Source organism: Vanacampus margaritifer, chromosome 18, assembly GCF_051991255.1.
Source record: "Vanacampus margaritifer isolate UIUO_Vmar chromosome 18, RoL_Vmar_1.0, whole genome shotgun sequence".
Classification (NCBI taxonomy): domain Eukaryota; kingdom Metazoa; phylum Chordata; class Actinopteri; order Syngnathiformes; family Syngnathidae; genus Vanacampus; species Vanacampus margaritifer.
Window position 1 is genome coordinate 16,574,261 of NC_135449.1, and position 27,741 is coordinate 16,602,001.

General features: G+C 40.1%; 1 protein-coding gene across 2 annotated transcripts in view; it reads left to right on the forward strand.

The window, feature by feature from the left end:
- Positions 1-27,741, forward strand: part of ryr2a (ryanodine receptor 2a (cardiac)) — a 233,607-nt gene that overhangs the window by 14,002 nt on the left and 191,864 nt on the right. The window lies entirely within an intron of this gene.

Consider the following 27,741-nt stretch of genomic DNA (forward strand, 5'->3'; position numbering starts at 1 on the left):
ACAACTAACTGATCATCATTATCAGCTCTGATGTAGCACAGTTGGTAAAGGGCATTGTCCAGTAACCAGGAAATCACAGGTTCGAATACCACCTCTGACTGTACATTGCAAATATATCCAATGCAATTATGCTAAGTGATATACAGTACATGCTTAACAACTGACTATCATATCAGGAAATGGATTATAATTTCACTAAAATTATTAAATGCATGTTAGCTTTCAGCATCAGATGATCCTTTCCAAAATAAACACCCATTAGCCATGATTTTGGACAAGTTAAGTTAGCTCAGTGGTTCGAGCAATTGCCTTCCACCACACAGTACTTGGGTTCAAACACCGCTTAGACCATATTTCAGCTTTCAGCATCAGATGACACTTCTCAATACAAATACGCCATTAGCCGTAATTGTAACCAAGTCACTTAGCTCACTGGTAAAACATCCGCCTGGCATTGCTCAGGACTGCCGATGCGTGAAAAAACTTTTTTTTACTTCTTTCAATTAGCATTCAACTATCCAGCATTCCCATGCAATTTCTCCAGAAATTGCACTTTGTCTAGTTTAATGTAGAATTTGTAGCTTAGATCATGACATTTTGTAGCTGCCCAACACTGCACAAACCAGTATCAGGGACAAATTTAAATCATTAAAATAAAACCATCCATAGCAATAAAAAAAACAAAACATTTTATATTAGTGAGGTTTTCATAATATGCATTGTGTGCAATGTATGCAATACATGTAATCTTAAGGTACAATGGTAGTAGTTGGCTGAATTGGATATTGGCCTTGGCAATATTGTAACCTCTGAGAATACAAATGTACTTAGTTGTATCATCATGCCCACTTAACTACCAATCTTACTTAAGATTTTTAATGTTTTGATTTGTGCTGCTGTCTTTGTGTCTGTCTTGTGCTCTTGTATTGTGACTGGTGTGTGCGTGCATGCATGCAACAGGGCCCTTTTGCCTAATGTCCTTTTATGGGGACAGTTGCGATTCCTGGTCGGGAACAATCTGCACACACTTAGGATTTATGAGGACAACGGAATAAGAAATCATGTGCGCCTAATCTTTCTGATTCTTTCAAGGCCGTTTATTGAGGGAAAAAAAGACAAACCAGTTTTAGCTCAATTGCGCATCAATTAATGATTAGATCAATACAGAACATGTTTACTTGTTACTTGTGAACACTGATGTCTCAGCATGGCAACTGGGTTTGTGTTCATTTTAGTATACTGCACCAACATACCTCTCATATATAGATAGTTTTTTTGTTTGTTTTGTTTTGTTTTAACTAATTGAGACTTTTTTTTTTCAAACCAGGATTCTGATTTAATTTTCAAAGGACATATCGATGAATGTTTTCATCATCTTTTTGCAACCAGTTGTCTGTTTTATTGAAATTTTCACTGCAGTATAATCCAAACTGTGCACCACCGAAAATGTGTAATTCACATACATTTCTAGTTTACAGTACACTGTTCCAGTGATGTTCATACTGTCAAATTTCTTCCGATTTCATAGTAAAATTCAAACTGCTTATCAGTAATATTTTGAAAAGTAGTAACATATTTGTAGCAGACAGACACTTGTTGTCTTATAATATTTAGTAACTGAAATTGAAAATAATTAACTAAATGCCGCAATTCCTACATTTCAAAGTCTTGTGTTAACAGTGAAAGCAAATGAGACTAATTGTAAATTAAGATATTTTGTAGGACAACAGCTTTTGTTTTTAGCTAGGTACACACCTGTAAATTGCTATATACTGTATCTATGTATTCTGGCCCCGTCTATCAGAATATGCACTTCAGATTAACATAGGTGTACTATTTTTAGACATACAGTATAACCCCTTAAAAAAGTAGATTGTACAAGCACAAACGACGTAGTATCAAAACTATCGCTACTTTGATTAGAGAGTCTGTTAAAGACAAATACATATATTCCAGAAAAAAAGAGGCACATTACTTCTGTTAATCAGGTAGCAAAACACATTTTTGCTATTTGAGTTGACTAGTTAAGCAGCATTTCCTTGATCAACCACTAAGGAAATTATTTTTGAATTTTTGAAGGCAGAAAATACCGCAAAGTGTTTTTTGTGTGTGTGTGTTTTTTTTTTACAATGTCTGTACCAACGTGGTATCCCTTAGGACCACATAAGTAGCTTGGGGCCTAGGTTAGGGCCTTAGCGGTTGTTGTTTTTTCAGGCATTAATCCAATGCAATGTCCACTAGAAAATAACTAATGATGGATTGAATGCTTCCTTTTTTCTCTTGATCTCTTGTTATCAAGTAAATTTCCTCAGTGTGCACCATTAACTGTTAACTCATTAACTGTGGCTATCCCTTGTGAAATCATTATACGAGCGTGACGGATGAGTCAGATAGTCCAGACACTTGTTTGGCGTTTGTATGAAACTTATAGTGCCCACCCTGCCACTTCAGACTGCTGACTGTTTGTGTTACACCACCACTCTATACACAATTGTTTAGAGCAGCAGGTTATAAAATATGATGACCATGCTGGAATATTTATATAAAAAAATAAATAAAGGAACTGATGGTAGCTGAATTTAGGCAGTGGTGCCTAACAGAATATTGCAACATATTTTGTTACAGTGGAATTTTAGACTCATTAAAATTGTTCTATCACACTATACGGATACTAAGAAGACTGTGCTTGTTCCTTTCTAAAGAATGCCGTAAAAAGTATTTGCTATTCTAGGCAGTGGAAGATACATGAAAGGGACAAGGGAAAATGAAATGAGCACACAAAAATGATAATCTTCTTGATAATAAAAAAAGTATTTGCTATTCTAGGCAGTGGAAGATACATGAAAGGGACAAGGGAAAATGAAATGAGCACACAAAAATGATAATCTTCTTGATAATAATCAACATTATTTCAGCTCATCCCAGTCATAATAATTTGGCGTTTTTATTCTAGTTCGTTTTTTTTTCTTTGACTTTTTAAAAAGTAATAATGCAGGTTAGTTTTAACAACTTCAGACCCGCATTTTTTCTGCTGGACAAATTATTTTATTTTATTTTATTTTATTACTGATTTTGACTCTTTTTCCACATAAGAACAACATGGAATTTTGGGGTGGATGGTTATCTCATGTTTTTATTTGTTGTAGTGAATGCAAGGATACTATGGCTGTAACATGTTGTAAACTTACCAAGCTTATATGTAACATTTTTAACATGAACGGATGTTGACATCATCCAAATGATGTGTTTTTATTGTTTTAGACACGTAAATATGTCATGTCCACTGTAATCTATGGGTCCAAAGAGGTTAATTAGTTTATTAGAGCTGGTTTGTTAGTTTTTTTTAAATTAGTTTACATTTTTTTCCCAAAATGCTTCATTTTTGTTTTGTTTTTAGTATTAATTTAATTGTATTTTTTATATAAGGAGTATTTGTCAAATGCAAGATTAAAAAATAAAAAAAAGGTTGCAAAAAATATTGTGTAAAATAATTCAAAAGTGTCTTATTCGCCGATGACACAACTCTCTACTGTTCAGGAGAGAACCTGAAGCAGCTTCTGACTACCGTGGAGAATTAATTGAACACATTAAAAAACTGGTTTGACTTAAACAAATGATCATTAAACTTAAACAAAACCAAGTTTATAGTTTTTGGTACTAGACAAACCACACAACAGGTCAAAATTATGGTAATTTCAATTGAAATAGAAAAAGAATATGAAAATAAATTTCTTGGAGTAGTTATTGATGAAAAAATATATTGGAAGTCACACATAGATAATGCCAAAGGGAAAATGTAAAAAAATATAGGGATACCCTCTAAAACTAAGGATGTCCTAAATAAGAAATCATTATACACATATTGTTCATTATTATTACCATATCTGACCTCTTGTGGCGGAGGCCCACCGGAGCGGGGCAGGCACAACACCACCACCCACCCGCCTGGCCCCCGGAGCCCCGAGACCCGGGCCATGGATGGAGCCCCCGGCCCAGGGGAGGGGGAGTAAGGCGGACAAGGGACGGGGGAAGGAGACGACAAGAAGGGCAAGGGGCAGAGAGAGGGGGAGAGGTGGAGGAAGGGTGACGAGGGAGAAGGGACAGGGAGGCGGAGGAAGTGCGGGGAGAGGCGAGGAGGGAGAGGCAGCAAGGGGGAGGAAGGGGGAGGGGAGAGGGAACCATGGGGCACCCCGGAGGCCCACAGGCTTCGAACCGCGTCGCCGGGTCCAGAGGGATGGACCGCGCCGCCCCAGACCCAGGAGACCCAGGGAACAGCCAAGACGCAGCCGCCACCCAGCAGCCAACAGAGGGGCAGAGCCGCCACGCCCAGCCATGGGGGACAGCACCTATAGAATTAATCCACTGGCATGCAGTGAATCCGAATATTAACCCTTAGTGCCCATTGGAGTTGAATCTTGAGGAGTTGTAGTCTGCTCAATACGGCTGGCAGCAACTGGGTTCCTGACTATAAAAACACAACCATTAGTTACAAATTGGCAAATACAGAAACAGCAATGTAAGTTATCGCGATGTGGTGGCTCTCGCTAACAGGCAGAATTAAATAACCAGATTTAGGTTAAAATATTCTATATACGTAGACCATGTTTCTATAAACTTTGATATTTGGTTTTTATTTGAGGCAGATATTTTTTTCCATTAAAATGTGATTTATGAGGAGGTTAGACCATTGGTCGACATTCAGAGTTTGTTTATTTTTCCAGTTAACAAGAATTGTTTTTTTTTGCGATAGTAAGGGTTACAAGTGTAGATTGAAATTGTTTACGTGGTAAGTCAGTTGTTGTTAGGTCACCTAGCAAACACAAGTTTGGAGATAAAGGTATCGTACAGTCCAAGATAGCGGAAAGTTTTTCTAAGACTTTAGTCCAGAAATACATAACCGGATACATAACCATAAAGCATGAACATAAGTGTCTGTAGTGTTTTGTAATTTTTGAGACATTTTATCAGTATACGAAAGTAACTTAGATATTTTTTAGAGTTTTTTTGTTGTTGTCGGAGAAAGCTTGGTAATATATTTAGCTAAAACAGGCGGTTGGAGCGTACCCTGAAGTGTTGGAATTTGTTTCTTTATCATACTTTTAACTTGCAGATACTGTAAAAAATTGCCTTTTTTATTTTGTATTTTTGGAGCAAGGATGTATATGATATAAACATATTATCTGAGAAAAGATGGTGGAGATGTGTAATTCCTTTCTGCTCCCACACACCTAAATAAAACGATTGGTTGTTAAGTTGAAAGTCTGGGTTATGCCATAGGGGAGAAAGCCCGCAGGGCTCCACTTGGGCTTTTGTAATTTCTAGTGCCTTCCACCAGGCAGCCAGGGTGGCGGAAATCATTGGGTATTTAAAACAATTGTGTAGCTTAATTGATGTTGTAATGAAGAGTAAATCTAGTCTGAGGTTATTACAATCCTTCTGTTCTAGTTCCAGCCAACAGTTAGTATCTCAGTTGGGTTGTGCCCATAGAATGATATATTGTATCTGGTTAGCTTTATAGTAGTGCATAAAATTTGGTGCCTCTAGAGTCTAGACCTCCTTTGGATTTACTTTTCTGAAGAGTAGATAGACTAATCTTTGCTTTTTTTTTTAAATTCCAGTAAAAAAAAATTGTAATGGCCGAGTCCAACAACTGGAACCAGTTAGCCGTAGGTTTAAATTGAATCATTGAGAAAAAATTGTTTATTTTGGGTAAAACTTTCATTTTAATGGTGGCTATTAGTCCTATTAGAGAAATAGGAAGATTATTCCAGCGCGCTCCAAGTCACTATAAATGCTATCCAGAAGTGGAGTAAATTGTCGAAAGCTTTTTCTGCATCCAATGATATAATAACTGCCTTTTTATCATGCCGCTGTGACATGCTAATAAGGTTAAAGAGCCTCCTAATATTATTAGTAGAGTGACGACCTTTAATAAAGCCTGTTTGGTCGCTATGAATGATTGTCGAGATTACTGTTTCTAGTCTAGATGCGAAAGCCTTAGTGATAATTTTAATATCAGTGTTAATTTGTGAAATCGGACGGTAACTTGATGGAAGGGTGGGGTCTTTTTCTGGCTTTAATGAAAGTTTAATTGCTGCTGTATTCATGTGTGGGCATATGTAACTATTACTTTTAATTTCTGTTACTACTCTTAAGAATAGTGGAGCAAGCATTAACCAGAAGTGCTTAAAAAAATATAGCTGGATAACCATCCGGGCCAGGTGCTCTGCCATTAGGCATACTATCTAAGCACTGTACAACTCGTTTATAGTAAGTGGCGCATCTAACATATCTTTATATTCAGTAGTTAACTGAGGTATATTTAAGCTACTGAGGAATGCCTCAATATGCTCAGGGTTAGGCTTGTTAGTTTCTGAGTATAGTTGTAAAGTAGTTATAGTAAAGTTATAAAAAATTTGATAAATTTATTCTGGTGATTGTGTGCATTCACCAATTGTCCCTTTGATAGCCGTTCTAAGAGATTTTTTCCGATTGCGTTGAAGTTGGTTTGCAAGAAATTTACCTGATTTGTTATTACATTCAAAGTTGTTGTATCTCAATTGTTGTATTATAAACTCTGTCTTTTTAGATAGCATATCGTCTAACTGTATTTTTGTATTTTGTAAGTCAGTCCATATTAGGTTGTTTGGGTTTATTGCGTACTTATCCGTCAATTGTTTAATTTTATCTTCCAAGTCTTTTTCTAATTTTTGATCCTGTTTCTTTTTATAAGATGAATATGATATAAATTTACCTCTAATTACTGCTTTCCCAGCTTCCCAGAGAAGAGATGGAGATAAGTCTGTAGAGTCATTTATTTCCAAAAAGTCTGCCCACTCTCTTCTTATAATTTTGTCAAACTCTGCGTCGTTTAGCAATGAGATGTTAAAACGCCATGTTGGTGGTGGTTTAAAGGTATAATCAACTTGTAGGGAAAGGGAGACTGGTGCATGGTTGCTAATAATAATAGGATGTATTTTTGTAACAGTTTTATCAGCAATAGTTATTTGTAAGAAAAAAATCAATTCTTGAAAAAGACCGGTGCACAGCGGAAAAAAGAATAAATTTGTATGTATGAGTATACAGACTCCTCTTTGTCTACTGTTATAAGGGGCAGAGTACGCTTGACTAAAATTCTTATCAATAAGTATTTTTTCTTCAGATTTTTGTAGGTGGGTTTCTTGTAGAAGGCAAATATCTGCTTTTAATTTTAGGAGATGGTCTAATTTTTTTTAAATTATTTTTTCCTGTGAGCGAGCACCACAAACATTCCAGGAAACCAGAACTCATTTATGCATACAAACAATATAGACTCAGTCCTGTGTCTATATCTGTGTAGGCTATTTGTTAATATTGGCATGTTATAGGATAGAATCAAAGTGGTTAGGTGGTTTATGTAATTTGTGTAAAATATGAGGTAACGTGTGAGTAAATATAACAGTGAAAAAATGGGGAGGGAGGTGAAAGTGAAGTAAATTAGCAAGGGATTAAAAATATAACAATACACCAGTAACTGGTAACCTAAGCGAGATTTTTTGTTTAAATTTATTTTAGATATAGTTATGTATTAATCTTATATTTGTAATATAGCCTAAACATAATGAGTATTCATATTTTAGGTTTTATAACCACATATACAGTATATGCATACATCTAATAATCAAACAAAGTTTAGTTCCACCAATTCCAATTAGAACAGCCAGGGAGTGGAGTTGGGGTTCCGTTAGTTGGCTATCGATGTATAGCTTATCAACGACTATCATAGTCCGTTTACCCTCCTGCCTATTTTGTCTCATTATAGGAAACAGTACCTTTCACCGCTCATTAAACTCTCTCGGGAATTGGTCATTCATTCCGAAAGAGGACCCTTTAAGCTCTCGTCCTTTACTTTTAACTAATTCTTTCTGTTTAAAATGCTCAAACTTGGCGATAAAAGGACAGGCTTTGTTGCCCCTACGGGCTCCAAGCCAATGTACCCGGTGAAAAGAGATATTATTTACCGTCTCCTGAGGAATTTTGAACAACGTCGTCATAATTTTTTTTATCTCGACTTCTGGATTGTCAGAGGTATTCTCGGATATGCCTGAGAATATTACATTCTCCCGCATGCTACGGGATTGGACATCCAAAACAGTTTCTTTTAGCGTTTTATTCTCCTTTTTAATAGTTTCCAACTCGGCTGAAACAGCCGCGAGTGAAGAGCGTAACTCGACATTATCTCGTTGGAGGGCACTTACTTGTTGGCCGACGAATTCCAAGCTTACCTTTAATTCTTTAACGTCCTCGCGGATGAGGCAGAGGACATCTAGTTATTTATTCATGGACACCAGCATACTGACCGAAACGTCCGTAGTGGTTAGATCGTCCGTGTCTGTCGCTGAGTCATTTTTTGTCTTCTTCAAAGGTTTCTCGAAGGAAGGATCCTCCATCACGCAGCTATAAAAATATCCGTCGATGAAACGTTCAAGGTCCTCCACGCTGGGTGGTATTGCAAATCTGCCAGATGAAAGAGAGAAGAGAAAAGCCAAGATATATGGTGATTAATTTCGGAATTGGTTTAGCATAATAGAGCTAGTTCTATCTTAGCAGCAGGGCGCCGCCATGTTGGGTATTCCCGGTCTCGCTGTAGGTCTCGCGATAGTCACAGCATCTCGCGATAGCAGCCTCATTCTTTATTTATTAAATCAAATACTATGACATTTTACAACTTAGTTGAATTCAAAATAGCACAAATAATGTATAAAGTACACAACAATCTTCTCTGCCACAGTACTTAGAAGCTGTTTGAAATTAGAGAGAATCCTTATAACATAAGGGGTACAAGTGTCTACAAAAAAAGTAAAACAAGAACAAATATCAAGCAAAGGTGTGTTTCTGTTAAAAGGTGTTAATTTGTGGAATGATTTTGGAACTGACCTGAAAAGATATCAGTCACTTGCTGAATTTTAAAATTTGACATGAGCTGTTAAAATTGTATATCTGCTGTAATTTCTTTGGATGTATCTGTATGAGTGTAATGAAAATTGTATATGTGAGTATGAGGATATGATTTATAGATGTATTATGGTATATGCCTATGAATTTCATGTACGTATGTCGCTGGCAAATGAGGGTATGTTTAAGTGCACTTGTATATATGACTAGGTTTATACATTTCCTTTTGTTGAAATACCTTAACCTTATTTGATCAACATAAAATGAATAAGAGGTAGTTTTTTTAGATTTTAACTTCCTCCTACCCCTTTTGAACATATAAACTCTTTTCTTTCTTCCTATTCTTGTTTTTCTTTTTCTTTTTTACTTCAACTTATATTTTAAAATTGTAAGGTGTTTTGTGTTTTCTTTATGTTTATATGTTCAATAAAACCATAAACAAAAACTAAACAAAAACACCCAGGAGTAATAGTTAAAAAATAAATGAAAAGAAAAATTGACTGCCTCGTGTCACTCCTCACTGGTGTTCCTCAATGCTTCTCACTGCAGTGCTCTTATATAATCTGCTCGCTTGTCGCATAATGTTCCGGTGCAGTGTGTGCACATTGGTAAGAAACGGGAAATATGTTTGGAAAACCTTAAAGACTTGATAATTGTAATGTTGCACTGTTGTTGTTTCACTGTTTAGTGTTTTATCGCGCCTTCTCTGATCATAATTTGCATTAACCACATATTGTCACTGCTATGTGAAAAACACATGTCCATTTTTGCCATTTTTTTATATTTTTACGTTTTGGGATGACACTGAATGCAGACATCCTAAAAATGTAAAGAAATAAGATAAAATAGTCAAAATAGACGCAAGTGTTTTTCACATAGCAGTGACGATATGCCAGACCCTGTTCCAGTCACTACAATCTTTTCTCAGGTCTCAATGTTGCAGTTTGCACACTCCTACAAGACCATAGTGTTGAATGTTGTGCATTTTAGCTTAAATCTGTGTGCCCATTGACAAGAAAGCAGCAAGTGAAGATGTAGACTGCTCCAATTGCCACCTATGCTAGTTTGCTAGCTCTTGTCTGGCTAGCTTTTATATGCTATTTACTTGTTAATCAAAAGATGGATTGCCTTGGATGCAAGCCTAGCCAATTGAGACATTTTAAGTTTTATAACAGTGAGGTGCATCCCAAATAGCAAAAAAATAAATAATTATTATCTTTTTTAACAATAATAAAAATAATAATAATAATAAAAAAAATAATATATATATATATATATATATATATATATATATATATATATATATATATATATAAAGTTTTTCCCCCTACTTGTGTCAGTCTGTTAATCTTAAAGATAGAGGTGGTTTTGCCACAAAATACAAAGATAGAGTGGACTAGGAAAGAATGTCATTGTAGGGACATAGAGCTAAAATTCCAATTTGTTTTTGTAAAAACAAATGCTTAAACCAAGGTCCACCTGACAGAGTGGGTCATGAATATGAGATCACGAATACAACACAGTTTAAAAACATTCTTTTCTTGTGCTCACTTTATTAATAATGAGTACTTAGTGTTTATTAGGCATGTAACAATAACGTCAATATCACAATATTGAAACTGCCACAATATTGTCGTTGTCATGTCACGATACTAAAATTCTCTTTTAAAAAGGGCCAGGTTGATTTCCATTTGTGCAGTTCCAGCACCCTCTGGTGGTTAGTTTTGAAGGTATTATTTGATTACTATATTAAGTGTAATCTTTGCGTGTTCAAAAATAATTGAAAAATGAGATCTGATGAAGAAGCCTTCTTTATAAAGAATTTATTTTAAGAGCTCTTAAAAGACACAAGACATGCTTACATTCAAAGGTGATGTTAAGCCTCGAGTGTGTGTATATGAAAAACACACAGTCGCTTTATAGATGAAAAAAGCATACTCCTCCTCTGAGGCTGGACAAAGGGTTAGCAATTATAATAGACAGACAAGTGATTTACTGACATGTTTACTCCAGTTTCGTCCAAAGCCGGAAATATATGATTAGACAGGTACTACCATGCGACCTAGACTCCCTCAGACCCACAGTGTTATCACCCTGAGAACTTGAGAACATGCCTCCCACTGCATTCCTATCTCACCAGCTGGAAGGGAGTGAAAAGTGTTATTCATTACACTACAGTTATATGTCCAATATATTTCACACAAACATTATCACAGTTATATGGCATCTATATACTATAAGTAGATTCATAAACAGTAAAAATATGCATAGAAAATGTTAAATGTCTTCAGTCCCTCAATGAACAAAATATATTTGTTCAAAATAAGACATTAAATCCCTTAGAAATAGTCTAGAGAAAAATTCCAGCCGGATCTTCATCTGATGTCGCCACCACGGTCATAGCTTTAGAAGTTACAGATTCAACCATCATATAAGACGACTTGTTTTGTACATCTTGCTTTTCAATGGCTGTGGCAATAAGCCGCGTGCACAACGATCTCAAACAAGGAATACAGCAACAACCGCAAGTTGTCAAGAAAGCTGCAAATACGGATATCGAAATTAAAATTGATGAAACCAAACTTTTATATCTTCCAAAAACATCCATCCAGTTATCCCAAATTGACGTATCGATACCGGACTGCTCTTTCATTTTTTTTAAGTGTTCGGAGTCCCTCAATGGCATTGGTTAAACTTCCACCCGGTGCAGTGTTATTAGGAATAAAAGTACAGCATTGTTCTCCGAACATTGAACAAACACCACCCCTTTCTGCAAGTAACATATCAATGGCTATACGATTCTGATTTAGTCATTTTAGGTTGTTCTGTCTTACTCATAGTTTTATCAATGCAAATTAAAATTGGAAAATAGGGATCAGTTCCAGAGAACCATGCCCACAGCATTAGGCCATAACAAAAGGTGTTATTTATGGTTACATTAGGTGGCCGGATATTACCTTCAGGAAGAACAAAAGTTAATTCGAATTGATGTCCCATTCTTCTCAATGTTACTCTCTTGCTAAAAAAAAAAAAACTGCCTCACCACTGGAACCTGACGGCCAGTATCGGCCACTTTGGGTGGTAATGAAGGTGCTCCAGTCCAGTCGTAAAACACTACCTTTCAAATACCACCAGTACTTGAGCCAAAGGCCCCCCTTCGTCGGCCCCCCACTACTAAATCCCTTCAAAGATTTAATGGGGAGTTTGACAGATGTGTTTGTGTTAGGAGCAACGGTCAGGACAATTGAGTTATTATACGCCCAGTTCATTATCCTTGGAATTTTTAAGAGAAACAACATTTCTTTTATCACGATGTGTTGTATTCAAATTCACGTCAAGGGGTTTCATGAAAAACCAAAATGGCACAACAATTAACAAGAGAAAAATCGTCACAATGCAGCAATTAGTAGCAGAGTTCTTCATCGAAGCCATCTTGAGAAGAAGTTCTTTTGTCGAAGGAGAAGGATGTTTGTCAGTCGTTGGTTGATTTTTTTTATATATTTTTTTAGAGGCGTTGTCAGCCTTTTTCCGAACCCTGGCTCACTGCCAGAGATCGCAGGAAAGGTCACGGGACTTCATTCCCAGTGTGACTCTATCCTTGTGGATTGATGAAAAGGGGCATGTGACTCAAATCACCATTGAGTGATTTCTCCCTTTCAAACAGCAGATTGACACTTGGCCAGCTTTGCCCATGGAAAAGGCACTACAATGAATCTCCTTCCAGGACCTCCCCCGCTGCAGCTTCCCTCCTTGGACAGCTTGTCAGGTAGACACTGGAAACGGCGTGTTTTGGATCCGTCAGATGGTTCAACTGGTGTGGGCGTAGATCATCAGATGGTTGCCCTTGGTGGCAGTGTTGAACCAGAACCAGCCGGCCTTGTAGATGAGAGATGATTCCAAGTATCCCCTTTTCGATACAAGCGCACCGCACAGGATGTACGCTCCTTGACCTTAAATGGACCTAACCAACGAGGACAAGACCATTTCCGTTTAGTTACTTTCAACCACACATATTCACAATCATTTATTTTTGAAGGAACTTCTGGTTGGTTATCTGTTAGCTTAGAGAATGTAGACACTATCTCTTTAATTACCGGGGGCCTCTCAACGAGTGACTCCCCAGCGGAACATTGGGGGCGGGAAACAGCCTGTTTTTATGACCCTCAAAAGGAGTCCAGCCTTTTTATATTTTATGAAGTTTTTGTTTTTTCAAATGGGTTCATCTAATCCAATATTCCTAAGAAGCCCTTATAATAGTAGATAATGATTAATCAAATATTTTACCATGATATTTACTATTGTAGATTTAGCATAAATGTACTTTTTATCATACATCAAATTTCTGTATTTTTTACGCTGGTTTTTATTATAGCAGTGTAAATCATTTAAAAACAACATCATCTTAACTCAGAACTATTCATGTCCGGCCGGGCCATAAACAGTCTGAGAAGAGATTTATATATATTTATACCTTTAATAAACACTGCAGTCCTGCAGTTCATTTTTACAACTTGTCTCATAAAATAATGTTCCTTCCACACCTAAATGGCAAATTCCCTGGGCTCTAGAAATTATACTTTTCAATTGTTTCTGAAATTGAATATACTTACCTTATTTTCACCATGAGTTGTCTTCGCCAGCACTTACTTTTCCTCCCATGGTCAAAATCCGAACATTTCAATTCTCCATCTGTGAATTAATTCACTCACATACTATAGAAGTATCACCTCATTCAGACTAACTTATAGTCCTATATTGATTTAATTCAACATGAACTGTTTGTGTGCATACCTTCCTTCGTGACACACACAGACAGACCAGTAACTGACTCCCTCATCTGATAAAGATCAATTTTGATCATTTCAGACCTGAATGTGAAAACTGCAGCCGCTTACAAATTGCTGCTTCAAAAAGGGAAAAAACTGACACCTTGTGTCCTGTTGATAATAAAAACCAATTGGGGCAATTTGGCCAACACCAAAACTACAGGAGCAGATCCTGCTTAGCTTGCAACAATTCATAAAAACAAAAGCCCTTGAGGCGCAAATTTGAATCCTGTCCAGGCAACACAGAGTGAGGAAAAAAAATAAAAAATAACTGTAAAATAAGATAAAAGATCAAAATACCTACTTCAAATAAACCAAAAAGTAATCTTAAAATGCTAATTATCCTCCCCTCTTCTACAGAGTAGCAGGGCTTGTAAAACACAGTAGGCAACTTTGCAGATCATGACCCAATTAAAAATCAGTGCTGCGACCTTAATCAAAAATTTAAAAATTTTAACCAGCAAATTTGCCGTAATCCAGAAGCTCAAATTTAAAAGGAAAATGGGCAAAAAATTAGAAGACCAAATTCAACAAGCATCAAACAACGGAAAATATAGTATTAAAGATTAGAATACATTTTATACTACCCTAATTCACATAAGCCGTTCTCAATTTCCGAAACTGAGTTGCTATAGATCACATCTCCTTTTCCGACACAGTACAGAGTGCAAACTGTACTCAAAACAGACCAAAATATGACTCAAAGGCCGATCTCAGATGACTCGAACTTTGAGTCCACACTGGAGTTCATATTCCTTCCTGTCCTTGTTGATAGCAGTTTATGCAGGGCAAAGTTCAAAGCAGGCCTTAGCTGTCACTGGAGACCCCTGACCGTTTCATCAGGACGGCTGTGATGAGAGTTTGAGATGTCTGCTCAAAGAGTTGATGGACATTTTGCTCAGATAATTCATAAGAATCATTGAACAGTCTCATGGCGAGCGGATTTGCAGTATACCATCCTTTTCGCAGTCCGTGTGATCACTTCCCCCCCCGAAAGTGACCATTGTTCAGTTCGCCGTCCACTCTGTGCCCAACAGCCAGGTTATTCCAGCACGTTGGAGACACCCAAGAACAACACCTCTCGTCAAAGATTGAACCTGCCTGAAACACTTATACACTCGGAACAGACAGAGGGAGATGAGATCATAGCAAGAGATTTATATGCTTGTTATAATTAAAAATAATAATTTTCTCAAAAAATATGTATTTTGTAGTTTTATTTAAATATGTTCACTACACTATAGCAAGTAGTATTACTATATTTACGCATATGTCTACCACAGACTCCTTCTTCATTACATGTTACCTCAAATTATGCTTAAAATGTGACAACTCCCAGTCGGCGCCCTCATGGGAAGTTCTCAAGTGTCAGGACTGACACACAAAATGGCCGACTTCAAATTCTGGAAAGGGACTCAGAGACAGAACAAAGGTTAAATCATTTTCACACCTACGAATGAGTCATGAGAGATGTAAGGGGAAAAAATCAAAAATCAAAAGTCTTTTTTTTTTTATTAAAATTTGGTTTTATTACCCATTCAACTATAAAAAACACAGACCTGATTTATTTTTATTTTTTTAAATAATATGATAGTGGCCTGTAGTTAGCATCTAGACCTCTATATCTTTCCGCATTCTTCTCTTACCTAGAAAAGAGAAAAGCTCCCATTACAGGACACATTGCCCTCTGACTCCTATTTTCCACACAAATCCCCCCTCGTCCCATTTAAGACACAGGGAAGGAGCAGAAAAAGGGGGAGGGAAGATCACATTCGAACCTATTTTTTCCTACATTCCTATACGAAAAACAAACGCCATTATCACACCAGTCTTTTCTACTCAAAAACAACACCAAACATACAGTTATGGGTATTAAAGAAAAACAAATGAAATATCCATCCACACATTTCTTATTCACAATTACAGATTCAGTTAACTCCCAAACCACCCGGATAGCCCCCACTTTCCTTATCTAGGTCTCATTCAATTACTCAACAATTCTCTCCTAATCACACAAATCACACATGCTCCAGATTAGCACGCCATCTAGAACCAATAGACTGTGGAATCTCCGCATGCCGAGCCAATTCCAATCCGAAAACTTTTGCTTTATTTAATCTGTTCTCCGGGTCTCCTCTCATTTCTAACAATTTATCCAAATGCAATTGCAGCCGCTTGACAGAAGCATTTACGCCAGCAGCTAATGCACTAGCCGCCTTCGCAACGGAGTCACTAGTTAGCGTCTCATCACGATTCCTCGAATCCCAATTTACATCGAGATTACCACCATTTACTGTCAAAACAGGCGCTTGCAAATCCTGCAGCATTTGAATAGCCGTACTATACGGTGATTCAGTAAACGGGTTTTTAGGGCCAAATCCATCACTCGCACTAGCTTCAGCATAATCCGGCGGAGATTTTAGCCTAGCATTCGCCATGCGTTCATCAAACACGTTGCCGTTAGCCGAGCCGTGGCTAGCGGACTCGCTCAACACAGCTTTACGAGCAACTTTCACAGAGTTGCCCAAAGCAAGCATTCTAGCGTTAACCAACATTTGGTCCACGACCTTACATTGTCGTCTCACTTTTCTTCCATTTGAAGAAAATATAGATGTGTTTTTCACACAGTCAATCAGCATCTGGCGCTGTTTTACACAAGCAAGCTCTACAGACTTCATTAATGCAATCAGACATGTCTCAGATTTTAACGGTGGGAACCAACCTTTATCACAATTAGTCCGCATCCATTCATTTAAAAGATTTTTCATCTTCCGCCGTCGCCGTGGTGGCAGCGCTTCAGCCATGACGAGCGTTGCGGCCGTGACTTGTTCGCTTAGCGACAAGCATTGAGTATGGACAGGAAGTTTATGCAAATCAAACCACCCTGAGTCTCGGTCAAAAATGTCATCCATTATATGTAGTAAGTCAGTCGTTATAATATTTATTAAGTCAGTGACGTCTCACTTATGATACTACAATACAACAGATCAAAACTATTCTCATTAATCCCCCCAAAAATTATTATTATTATATATATATTTTTAGAAAAAGAAAAAGAAAAAACGAAACAGAAATCAAATATCTTTTTTGCGCGACTTACTAAAATACTTATCCGGATCTTCGCGGGCGGCTTTTCACACAGCACCGAACCGTGAAAATACACCGACGGGCAATATCACACCAGACCGTAGCGATATACGGCGTTTAAAAGCTCTCGCTCCGTGTGATCAATACGGGCGTCTTTAAATCAACACAACAGACACACACCGAGGAATTATGTCCCACGGTCTAATAATCCACAGCACACACATCGTAGAATTATATCAATACGAGCGGCTAATACACTCCCAGCACCCACACTGTGTAAATGATATTACACAGGCGGCTTATCCACACGGCCTATTCCACCGCGGAACAAATCTCATATGCCGTTTCCGAATGGCGGAGCGCTCCCACTTGACGTCGCTTCCGTATTCAATGGGCCAACCCATGCATGGTTCAATGTCGTAGTAATTGTCAGAATCGAGGACTTTCGCGTCCCTCCGTAACAAATACGACTTAAAAAAAAAACCTAACTTGTTCACAGATCTATGCAGCTCTGAGTAATCCCAAACAAACAGAATTTCTCTACGTGGATAATTTGTCCACTCACCTTGTTAATATTTGCGCATTTAGAAATTCAGTTGTCCAAGATCATCACAGCTGTTGCAAAAACGTCCCAATTTGTCGCCGTCGGAGGTCACCAATTGGAGGTAAATGTCTTCAGTTTATTAGTGCATTTCTATTTTAATTAGGCATGTTTTGGCCATCTATGTTTAAGACCTACAGAACACATTTTGAGTTTCCTTCACACATTGACTCAATTCACAATGTGCACGTACATTAGCGAGTGCCTCAATATTAAGTCTTATTATTGATTGCAGATAATTTATTTGCATTGAGGTTAATGTTACCTGTACTATTTAAAGTGTATGTATAATTATGACCTGAACTAATTAGCAATGTATAGTCGAGACATATAAAATAAATTGTAATTGTCACTACCGTTATCTACAAAAACACAATAGTGTGCTTTTTCCCCCCCAATTTGATATTTTTTGTTTCAATATTTTCAGACAGTATCGTGAGGTTTAAAAAAAATATATATATATATATTTTTTTAATATTGCCGAACTCCCCCACAATATCATGACAAGTATCGTACCTTGAGTTTCATATTGTGATATTTGGATAATAATAATAATGCATCATATTTATATAGCACTTTTTTGGACACTCAAAGACGCTTCACAGTGGGTACATTATTCACATACTCACACATTCACACTCTAGTGGCAGTAAACTATGTACGTAGACACAGCTGTGCTGGGACAGACTGACTGATATTGTTACAGCCCTACTATTTATTATTTTATTTGAAACATTTAACATTTAATGACATTCTTCTTCTCAGTGTTTTTGTGGCTAGTAAGTAATTTGACTTTCAACTGTTTCTAAAACAACACTACTCCACAATTGTAGTTAAGACGGTGGCGTTCATGATGTCAGAGCTTCTCGGGACGAAAGCATCCTATCACTTTGCTTTTATTGACTTAATAGATATGTGGCTTCATAAGTCAAACTACTGTAACTTCTAAAATGCTTGCAGTTATATTGCACCAAACACCCAGACCAATACCATATCAACATTCTTTGCCATTCAAACCCAAAAACATACAAATACATTTTTTTTATGCTAGAGCATACAGAAGGCTTTGATACAGCTTCTGACATGAAGAAGTCACTTAAAGCAATGGTAGTTATTACAAAAACGGCCAGCAGGTGGCAGCTTAATATAAGAGATCAGCCAGAGCCATGTTTCCCAGTGTTTTCAACACTTTTGTAAATATTGATGAAACTTAGCTATATTCTAATGCAAATTGCTGATGAAAGAAGAGACTCTAATCTTTGACAACCAGAAAAAAAGAATCCTGACAGAACTTCACTACAAGAGTTTATTTGAGGGAAACAGCGCAACTCACGTTGAGCGTCATCAGATTCACCTCAAATCTGACACAATCACTTCCAGGTGTGCTTAAGTACTACAGAACACCTGATTTGAAAAAAAAATAATAATAATTTAACACAATTTTAACAATACACAATAGCAGGCATCAATAACAGTATTACATGCACCACAAAAGGTCACAACAACATCCCAAAAAACAACTCAAATCATGTGATTCATTTGATTGCAAGAGGTTCAACAATCTATTAACCTAATCTTAATCTATAAACACGGCTTTGCATGTATCAAAACAACATGAAAAAGTCAAACAGCCAGAGGTGGGCATCGAGGGCCGGAGTCCTGCAGGTTTTGCATGTTGCCCTTCTCCAACACAGCTGATATATGATCAGCTCATCAGCAAGCTCTGCATAAGCCTGAAAACGATCCTGCTGATTGGAATCAGCTTGTGTTGGAAGTGAGAAACCTCCAAAACCTGCAGGACTCCGGCCCTCGAGGACCGAGATTGCCCACCTCTGGTCTAAGCAGTAAGCAACTTGTGAGGATACATTGAAACTGGCTTTTGTGTGGACAGGGCCTACTAACTAATTACACAACAAGGGACACCTGGTCTAAACACACATGGCTGGGGGCACTGATTGGCTGACACAAGAGGGAGAGTAGACAAGGCACAGGTGGACAAGATCACACTTAACGAGACAAAGGGAGACTAGGAAAACACAGCAAAACAAACCACAATGGAACCAAAAGTAAACGAGAACAAAAATAAATAAAGCAACCTTAAACCCAAAACATGTCAGATGATATACAACTATTGGATGGCGATGCACATTTAAGTTTGCCTCTGACTTTCCATATGAAAGTTATTGCATGTCTTTGCGATATGCATACTGCATGGGCCAATATCGCAATATCGATATTTTTTTGGGATATAGTGTACAGCCCTAGTAGATATTTGTAGCGTGTTTAGATAGATGGACGGATGGACAGTGTAACAATCTGTAGTATGGCACTGCGCCACATGGTGGCACCTCTTTGTTTTGTCGTGTCAATGGGTCAACTTTTCATTTTGCTTTTCAGAGATTTTTTTTTTGCTGTGGACCTGAGCGGCCATGTAACGAATTGTATGCTTTATCATAACGTGTAATCGTGCCGAGAACATATTTTTTTGTGGGGGGCTCTTAATAAAGCAAGTGCTTGTGGATATTCAGCCTATTTTTGCTCCCTTCTTGACTATCCAGTAGCACCTGTCCATGGCTGTCCTCGGCCCAAACCAAACACGCGTTACAACAGACAGGAGAGTACTTTGTATGTCTCCTGGGAAAAAAAGGATAGAGGAAATGTGTTTCTTCTGAGGGTGTTATTATTTCAAATTTGAATGTTTTCAATGTTGCTTTATCTGATCATTTTTGTGTTTTCATTGACTTCTGTTACACTCAAACAGGCATTTTGGGTCTGTAATAGTTTAAACAAGACAGGACAATCACACAGTTTATGGAAATGATTATGTTTGAAAATACCACCAACATCATTTTGTGGCCATAATTAGGCAGATTAAAAAAAACTTTATAGTCAGAGGTAGGCACATCAATGAATTTTGAGCATCCGCCATTCGTTATTCGTCAATTGCTATTCAATATACTTCCGTAATCGTCACTCGTCGCAATTTCAAGCAAAACCACTTTGTAATCGTCAATCCGTTATTTGTCATTCCTCAGCGAAATTGCGGTCCATCAATGTTTCCATCATTCAAAGTGATCAATGTTTCCGCCTTTCAACATTAAAATGAGACACCCAGATCCAATAGTACTGACACAGTTATTGATGATTACATTGGAGTACCTCATCTACATGAGCACTCAAGTCAAAGAGCTTGGTAACGATCCTGTTGATTGGAATCAGCTGCGGTGCAGCAGGGAAACCTCCAAAACCTGCAGGACGCTGGCCCTTGAGGACCGAGTTTGCCCACCACTGCTCTAAGAGCACTTCTCCGGGGAACAGAACCTTTCAAATGAACTTCAGAGGCACAAACAAGCTTTGAAACGGTAAAACGTCTCTTCATATGCAGCCCTGCCCTCTCGATGTTCAATGCAAACCTGCAAACTATGCATCTGACAATGGACTCGGGGCGGTCCTGACACAGGTTCAGAAAGGACTGTTGCTTTCGCATCACGCACACTCACCCAGGTGGAGAGGAAGTACTCAACTGTTGACAAGGAGGCACTGGGGTGTGTATGGGCAACAGAAAAGTGGAGAACATACCTGTGGGGAAGGCATTTTGAATTATGCACTGATCACAGTCCTCTCACCACACTTCAACTATGACATCCAATATAAACCTGGTAGGGAGAATGTAACTGGAGATTGTTTGTCTCGACTCCCACTGCCAACCTCAGAACCTGGTATGGGTGATGATACAGAGGTGAGCTAATGTGTACATTAACAGCCATTTCTGACGATGACTTTAAAACTGCAAGTGCTTCTTGTCCTGTGCAAACAAAACAACGAGGACAGCTCACGGCCGGCTGGCCAAAATCAGAAAATGCCCTACCACCAGAGCTACGACCATTCTTCAAGATTCGGCATGAGCTTTCACAAATTGAGGTCTTAGTTGTGCGAGGCACGCACAGACTCCTGGTGCCGGCGAGTCTCCAGGCTAAATTGATCTCTCTGGCACATGAAACAAATCAAGGCATTGTGAGGACAAAACAGAGACTCAGGGAAGTGTACTGGTGGACAGGCATGGATGCCTAGGTCGAGGAAGCCATAAAATCATGTGTTACATGCCAGTCACATGACAAGTCAGCAGTTACTCACACAACTCCACTACAACCTGTGCCATACCCCAAAGGACCGTGGGAAAGGGTAGCAATTGATGTGGTCGGGCCCTTTAATAACGCACCTCTGGACTGTCGTTTCGCAATCACACTTATTGATTACCACAGCAAGTGGCCAGAAGTGACTTTTGTTCCACAGGTGACGTCAAGAACTGTAATTCAGTGTCTGAATGCAATCTTCAGCAGAGCAGGTGACCCAATAGAGCTTGTGTCAGATAACGGCCCACAGTTCATGTCACGTGAGTTTGAAGCATTTCTCAATGATAGCAAAACTTGCCTTCTCGCAGTTTTGCTTCATTCATTGCATTTATCTTATTTCATAAGCATTCCATACAGTTCAGTAGTTCACCATACAATTTCATGCATAGCAATAGCGGCATACGGTCGCGTACATTGTGTTACGTAAAGTCATGTTGAATATGTATGATTGACGAAAGCTATCTAGTTTTATACTTGAGTAAATTGTGTTTAACCATTCACGGTATGTGTTTCCATAATGGTCACCATTGTAGAATGACGTCACATCGAAGTCGGTCGGTGAAGTCGAGGTACTTTTTTTTCCGACTTCGCAAGTAGGATTCGAGCTCGACCCATACCAGGCGTTTGCTCCAGGTTTCAGGATTTTGGGACACTAGGCATCGGAGTCCGGTCTCAAGCTGCTGGTTGAGGCGTTCAGCTTGTCCATTTGCCTCTGGATGGTAACCGGAGGTCAGGTTGGCCTTGGCTCCTAGTGCCCTACAGAACTCCCTCCAGAGTCGTGAAACAAACTGAGGTCCATGGTCTGATACGATGTGGCGAGGAAAACCATGGACCCTGAATACATGGTCTATCAGGATCTCAGCGGTTTTCTTGGCTAATGGTAGTTTGTCTAGGGCAGAGGTGGGCATCGAGGGCCGCAGTCCTGCAGGTTTTGCGTGTTGCCCTTCTCCAACACAGCTGATATATGATCAGCTCATCAGCAAGCTCTGCATAAGCCTGATAACCATCCTGTTGATTGGAATCAGCTTGTGTTGGAAGTGAGAAACCTACAAAACCTGCAGGACTCCGGCCCTCGAGGACCGAGATTGCCCACCTCTGGTCTAGGGGGTTGAATCGTGCCATTTTCGAAAATCGGTCTACAACTGTGGACATTGTGGTTTTATCGTGGGAGGCTGGGAGTTCGCTAACAAATTTCCAAGTTCAAGTCGGCGTTTCCGTACACATTTCCTGGTTTGAAGTCGGAAAAGTCCAACTTCCCACATTCCTAGAATGCAGCATTAGGTCTATACTGAACAGTTTGTTACCACAACTTGCTCATCTGCTCAATATGTCACTTCAGACTGGAACATTTCCAATGGCATTGAAAATTCATTCAGCATCTTCTAAAGAAGAGTAGTCTTGATGCCACTCAGCAATTACCGGACAATATCAAACATGCTATTGGTGGGCCATTGTCAAGTCCTATAAAAACTTATATACCAACATCTTACTGACTTGATCCTGTCTAGTAATACTTTTGATACTTTCCAATCAGGCTTTCTGCCACATCACAGCACTGAGACGACTCTGATCTAGATAACTGACAAATGATATCTGAACACAGATGCAGACGTTGGTTCTGGTGTAGCTGACCGCTTCCTTTAACATCGTCAACCATGTGATCTTATTAAAGAGTTTAAAACACTTGATGGAAAACTCTTGTACGAGGCTCTAAAAAGGTTCAAATCCTCCATTTTTCAATAGTTACAGTACATTCTTCCATTAATCCAACTAATATTAATACTAATTAGGGGTGTGCAAAAAAATAGATTCTCATAAGAACCGCAATTCTCATTTAGTACGATTCAGAATTGATTTCAAATGTCAAGTGGTGATTAGTTCTTTCAAAATAAAACCAGAAGTGGATGGACCAAAATAAGAGCAACACAGGCCCGCTTAGTGCGGCGTGACATTAAGTCTTCAGTCTTAGTCATGGATACGTAATAGGGCGTCTGCCTTAGTGTTCTGGCTCCCTGGCCTGTAGGTCAGAGAGAACAAAAATCGGTTAAAAAACAGGGACCACCTGGCCTGTCGGGGGTTGAGTCGTTTGACCTTGCGTAGGTACTCCAAGTTTTGGTGATCGGTCTAAATCACGAAGGGTTGTTCTGCCCCTTCGAGCCAGTGCCTCCACTCCTTTAGTGCTACTTTTACCGCTAGGAGTTTACGGTCGCCGACACCGTAGTTGCGCTCGGCCTTGGAGAGCCGCCTGGACAGAAATGCGCAGGGATGGACCTTTGGGAGCCTTTGGATAGGACGGCCCCGATTCCGACGTTGGAGGCATCCACCTCCACCACAAACTGGCGCTTGGGGTCCAGAACCTTGAGTATCGGCGCCTCTGTGAACTGTTGCTTGAGAGCATTGAAAGCGGTATCAGCCTCCGGGGTCCAGCGGAATCGCACCTGTGGAGATGTCAAGGCATACAATGGGGCAGCGATGGAGCTGAAGTTCCGGATGAAGTGACGGTAAATATTGGCGAAACCCAGGAACCGTTGGACTTTCTTCCGCGATTATGGCGTGGGCCAGTCTTTTACAATGCTGTAGTGACCCCGGGGAGTGTTGAAACTGGTATTCCACTTGTTTCCCTTTTTAATCCGGACGAGATGGTAGGCATTCCGGAGGTCCAGCTTTGTGAAGACTACGGCTTGTTGCAGTTGGTCGAATACGGATGACATCAGGGGCAGGGTGTAGCGATTCTTCATGGTAATATCATTCAGTGGACTGTAGTCGACACATGGTTGTAGGGAGCCGTCCTTCTTGCCTACAAAGAAGAATCCAGCCCCCGCTGGATATGAGGACGGCCGTATGAGTCCGTTTTTTAAGGATGCGTCAATGCAGTCGTTCAGAGCTTTGCGTTCAGGCCCCGAGAATGAGAACAATCTACCCATGGGAATGGGAGACCCTGGGATCATTTCAAGCAGTCATAGGGTCGATGTTGAGGAAGAGCCATGGCCTTGGTCTTGGTCTTGCTGAAGACGTCGCGAAGGTGATGATAGCATGAGGGGACTGTGTTCAGGTCCGGATACTCGTCAGCTGTGGTGGAAGCGCGAGACACATGGTTCACTGCAGCGGAGGGTGCACGTGCCGCTGGCTGGTTCAGTCCATGATACACGCATTCCTCTCCCCACGTCATGGTATGCCCAGAGCGCCAGTCTATGTGTGGGTTGTGCAAACAAAACCAAGGATGTCCTAGAACCAGGGTGTGAGACGGGGATCGGAAAACATGGAATTGAAGGCATTCTGTGTGTTGTCCTGTGTGCACTTTGAGAGGCTCTGTGATATGGGTAATAATACCCTACCGTTGAGTGCCCTGGCTTGGATTGGCGTGTTCAGCAGCTCAGTTGCAGCTTGTAACTGTTTCACCAGTCCCCAGTCCATGAGAATTTCGTGGGTCCCTGAGACGGGCTGGCATATCTGTGGTGATGGCATGGTGAATGATCGTGACAGGTATGAGTTTTCGAGCTTTGGCTTGTTCAGGGAAACATGCCCTCACCGGAGAGGCTTGTTTGGCGGGGCAGGTGATCACCAGATGACCAGATTCACCGCAGTAGTAGCAGTCAGTTCGGCTCGGCCTAGTTGGGTTTGTCGTCGCTTCCTCGGATCCCCACCTGGGTTGGTGTCGGGGAAGGAGGAAGCCGTGGAGCTCCCGTGGCTGTTGGTCCCAGGAGGGGTTCCAGTCCGGTTCTCCTTTGGGTCCCGCTAGCCTGAGCGAGCTCCCTCCCCCGATGGGCTGTGCGGATTGAGAGTGAGATCAGCGAGTCCAGGTCAGCCGGCAGGTCAATGGGGAGCAACAGTTCTTGGATCTGCGTGGTAAAACCCTTCAAAAAGTGATCGTAAAGAGCCATCGCGTTCCAGCTACTTTTGGCTGCCGCGGTGTGAAACCGGATGGCATAGTCACTGAAAGACTCCCTGCCTTGCGCGAAAATTGCTCAGCTCTCGAGCCTTCTCTCGATCCGTATTGACGGGATCAAAGACCTGGCAAAGGCCTGTGCAAAAGTTGGAGGCGGTCTGGCAGGTCAGAGAGTTCCTTGCCCATTCCCCGGTGGCCCATGCCCTGGCTCGTCCGGTCAGATGAGAAACCATGAAGGCCACGCGGGAACGTTCTGTGGGGAAGACCTGTAGGGAATGTTCAAAGTGGATCTCGCAGTCGGTCAAGAAGGCCTGACATTATGCAGGCTCTCCGGAGTAGTGGGGAAGCCAGCCTCAAGCCCAGTCCGGCAAGCGAAGAAGGCGGATTAGAGGGTCCAGCCAGAAGTTCCAGGTGTGCGGCAGGTACAGTGGAGCCACGCAGATGACTCACCAGTTCCTGTACTTGTCCAGAAATCTCACCCATTTGGGTTGCCATGACGTGCTAGAACTCCTCTTGGCGTGACAGGCGTGCCTCCTGATTCCGCAGCGTGGTTTCCAGTGTCCCTTTTGGGTCCATTCTGGCTGAAGTGTACTGACACAACAAGGAAGGGAGGACCCAGGCGCAGGGAGTAGGTTGGCCGCAATGGCAGCAGTTTATTTACAAAACTAAAAAAAAGACAACTAAAAAGGCACTAAAACAAGGCACAGGAGCAAGGCAAGGCAAGGCAAGGCCTGTGGCTCAAGAGCTGTGAGAACGCTTCCATGCACGCCGTGTGACACTTCAGCACTGGGAGGTGGCTGATGCAGTCTATTTATTAGGTGGATAATTGGAGACAGGTGGAAGCAATCAGGAACCGGGATTGAAGTGGATGGACCAAAATAAAAGCACAGGCCCGCTTACTGCGGCGTGACACTCTCCAAGCCGTGGAGATAGGTGGGAAAGAAAGCAGCGGCAGTAACCAGGTACACATCATTCAGCCAAATGCAAGAGTATAGATAAGAGTCTTAAGACGCGATTTAAACGTTTCTACAGAGGTAGTGTCTCTGACCTCCGAGGGTAGGGCATTCCAAAGCACTGGAGCCCGCGGACCTCTTTTTAGCTCTTGGAATCACCAAAAGACCAGCGTGTTGCGAACGAAAGTTTCATTACGGAACACACGGTACTATTAAATCAACAAGATAGGAAGGCGCTGCGCTGTGTAATATTTTATATGTAAGTAACAAAACCGCAAAAATCGCATCTCAAGTAAACCGGAAGCAACTGCAAGTTGACTAATATCGGGGTAATATAATGGAACTTTCTCATCCGCGTAAAAAGTCTAGCTGCAGCATTTTGTACTAAGTGCAGACTGGCTGGTCATGGGAAGACGGGAGAACACATTACAGTAGTCGAGGCGAGACATAACAAACGAATGATTTATAACTTCTGCATCACCATTAGACAAAATAGGATGAATTTTAGCAATATTATGGCGGTGAAAAAAGCCGTTCTAGTAATATTTTTAATGTGCATTTGAAAAGAGAGAGTTGGATCGAATATACGAATATGTTAGCGGCCATGTAATCATTCAGCTGTTGCGCAACAACTTTTTCAAGTATTTTTGCAATAAACGGTAAATTTGATAAAGGCCTATAATTACAGAGACTTTCTGGGTTGAGGTTAGGTCGTTTAAGTAGAGATTGAATAACAGCAGTTTTAAAAGCTACTGGAACAGCGCCAGTAGAAAGTGATACATTTATAATATTTAAAATAGAAGGTCCTAAAATATTAAACAATTCTTTAATCAGTTTGCCCAAGAGCGGGTCAAGCAACTAAGTCGTTTGTTTTGCCGCACTAACCAGATGTGTAAGGTTTTCAAGCGATATTTCATTGAAATAAGAGAGCGTTGTCGGACAGTTATTAGCCAGGCTGTCAAGGAGTAAGCCTTTTCGGATGATTTTTAATTCTTAATGGCGCAACAGTATCGAGGGCATTTAACAAAACAGCATTCAAATTATTAGTAAGCTTTCACTAAGAACGGAGTGACGACCGGGGCCTTTCCCCGCTGGGCCTGGGTTTCGGGGGTGCCGCGGCGGGATGTGGGGTGGGCGCGGTTGCCCTCTCTGCTCCACTGTCCGTTCCCTCTTCGGCACCGATGCCTGGTGAAAAAATTAATTATTAGTAAGATTATCTATTAAACCAGTATAAGAAGGAAAGGACGTAGTTGCTGTTAAACTGTAGCCACATTAGAGAATAGAAGGAAAAAGTCACAATCTAGTTATGCCAATAAAAGTG